Raw genomic sequence first — 2651 nt, forward strand, 5'->3', positions numbered from 1 at the left:
TTGGTGCCAGGTGTTACAGAGATTACAGTCAGTAGTGCAATGTATCTAAAAGCCTAAAACATACAATTCTTTTCATTCCCTTGTTGAAATGTAATTGTAACATAAGGCCTTTGGTCCTCTTTGGTGGCATAGGGACTTAGGCTTACTCCTCAGTCTTGATTATTTCTGAAAGTCAGCAAGATCTGGGCATAGTTGGCAGAGCCGTCAGTCATTTGTGGAGCCTCGCCTCCACCATACCAATTGCAAGCATAGATTCAGCCAGTTGCCTGGTAACATGGACACGGGGTCTCCTACTTTAGTTTTCCCCTTACTATTATAGCAGTGACTATGTTACTGCTCACTTATCTTGGCAGGGGCAGTTACCAGAGAATTCCAGAGAGGGCATCTAAAGTCACTTCAAGGCCACTCAACACAAGCTATGTTGAGGGGCTTTTTAGTCCTTTTTATTTTTTTCCTCTGCTATTTTAACTCTTGCTTTGCACTGTGCGTTACAAGGTGTCCTCATTACCAGGGACGTGCTTAGCCCCTCCATCTCCGGCCCCACCGTTGGAGGGCTTTGCACAATGGCTAGGGGATCGTTCTCCTAGCCCTTGAATCCCTCATTTTTAGGAATCTGCCGGTGAGCGTTTCCAGTTACCCTCTTCGAGGATGCAGCTGCTTAAATACGTCTGTCGTGGTCACGCACAACTGTCGCACTTCGCTCTTTAACTGTAACTCTTCCTGCAGAGCTCTGATGTGCACTTCAGTAGCTAGCTGGGCTTCAGTAGCCAGCCAAACAGCCCAGAGCAACAGCCATCCCAAGGACGCTATTGCTCTCTTAACTTCTTTTCCACATGTAGGAAAGCTCGGGTCTGCCCACAAACAGGCTAAGCTGCTTGGCATTTTGGGAACGTCCCCATACTCATGCAGCAGTCCACATGCATCAAGCATACGGGCCAGACCTCCCACACGGAGGTCCCTGGCTGGCTAACCTGGGATTTCCCCTACAGAGGCCTCATTCCCACTCGCCATTTCCTTGGTCCCCTGACTGGCTCACCAATTGTGCAGAAGTGGACCGTAAGGTGAAACTTGCCCCTCAAAATCGAGGGTGCCGAGAGACCAAATAAAGAATCGAGCAACTCCAGTTTGGCAAAGTTTCTTTAGTCAGGTTTGTTTTTGTAATAAATAATGTTAAATTTATATAAATTTATATGAATATGACAGCATGGAGAGACTGAACTTTAGAGGAACCCAGCATTTTATAAATGATTTTCTTCAAACGTCATTCTAATTTGAAAGTCCAAGTTATTTCCACAGAGTTTATTTTATGCCTTATTTGCTTCTGAAAATTCCCACACAAAATCATCCCAAATAATTATCTTCAGGAAATAATTGTGAATTTTGTACCTTTGGGCCACCATAAGCATAGACTCTACTCTGCAACACAAAAGAAATGCATGATGATTAGTTTTTATCTTGGTTACCAGATACAATGATTTAAGGATCTATCATGAAAAGTTAGTGCTAAAAAGTAACTATGATAAGAACATGGCCTATTTATTAAACTTAGAGAGCAATATACCAGGAACCAATTGCAGGTAATCAACCTCTATCTGATAATTGCCCCCTTCCTCACACAAAGAAATGCGCGTAGTTGAAAATAGCATCTTTGTTTTTTGGTAGTTCACTGACTCCCTGCTGTATATCTTCACCTAAAGTAGCATTTTAGAACAGTTAGTGACTGTAGAGATGATTATAATGTCACAAATGTGGGATTATGACTTTAGCTAAAGAATAAACAGCAGGAGCAAAAAGCCTATTAAGAAGTAAATATCCTCTTTCCAGAGAAGTATGGTTTGCAATTAGAAAGAAATGGGAACAAAACAGAACAGAAAGACTTGGTCATAAACACTTATGAATTTTTGTTACTGTTGTTAGTTTTAAGGAGGAAAACAGTTCTGGTAAGTAAACAATTCACTGATAATTCAGAGAAGTTTCTTTTTCTTTTCAGAGAGAATCAAATATCTACAATGATGAAAAGGACAGAGATTAAAAGAAGCAAAACTTCACAAAACAAGTTTGAAAAGTATTAAGCATTTAGGGAACTACTAATTTTCAATGGCTAAAACAATTAAGTAACTTGAATCAACCACTCTGCTAGAATACATGGAAAATAAACAAAGTATCAGGAATCTGGAAACATCCATTTCACTTGTCTCCTAATATAAACCAGATTAAACATGCAATAAGAATTAAGATCCAAGTTGAGCAAATGTATCTTTCTTAACTTAGATCATTGCCATAATTTTATAAAACAATAATGTTGTTCAAAAAAAAGGAGCTAGATGATAGATACAACGCACACATGGGGAGTTACTCAGCTGAGGTCAAAGTTAATGTTTTATTCAGGAAGTTTGCTTCCAAATGTCGTTTCCCCCTAAAACCTTATATCTTGTATATCATATACCATATACATATACATAGTATATTATATACTATATACATATACATAGTATATTATATACTATATACTACACGGAAAACCTGGTGGCATAGTGGTTAAGAGCTCAGCTGCTAACCAAAAGGTTGGCAGTTTGAATCCACCAGCCACTCCTTGGAAGCCCTATGAGGCAGTTCTACTCTGTCCTATAGGGTTGCTATGAGTCAGAATC

Source organism: Trichechus manatus, unplaced genomic scaffold, assembly GCF_000243295.1.
Source record: "Trichechus manatus latirostris isolate Lorelei unplaced genomic scaffold, TriManLat1.0 scaffold00013, whole genome shotgun sequence".
NCBI classification, from domain to species: Eukaryota; Metazoa; Chordata; class Mammalia; order Sirenia; family Trichechidae; genus Trichechus; species Trichechus manatus.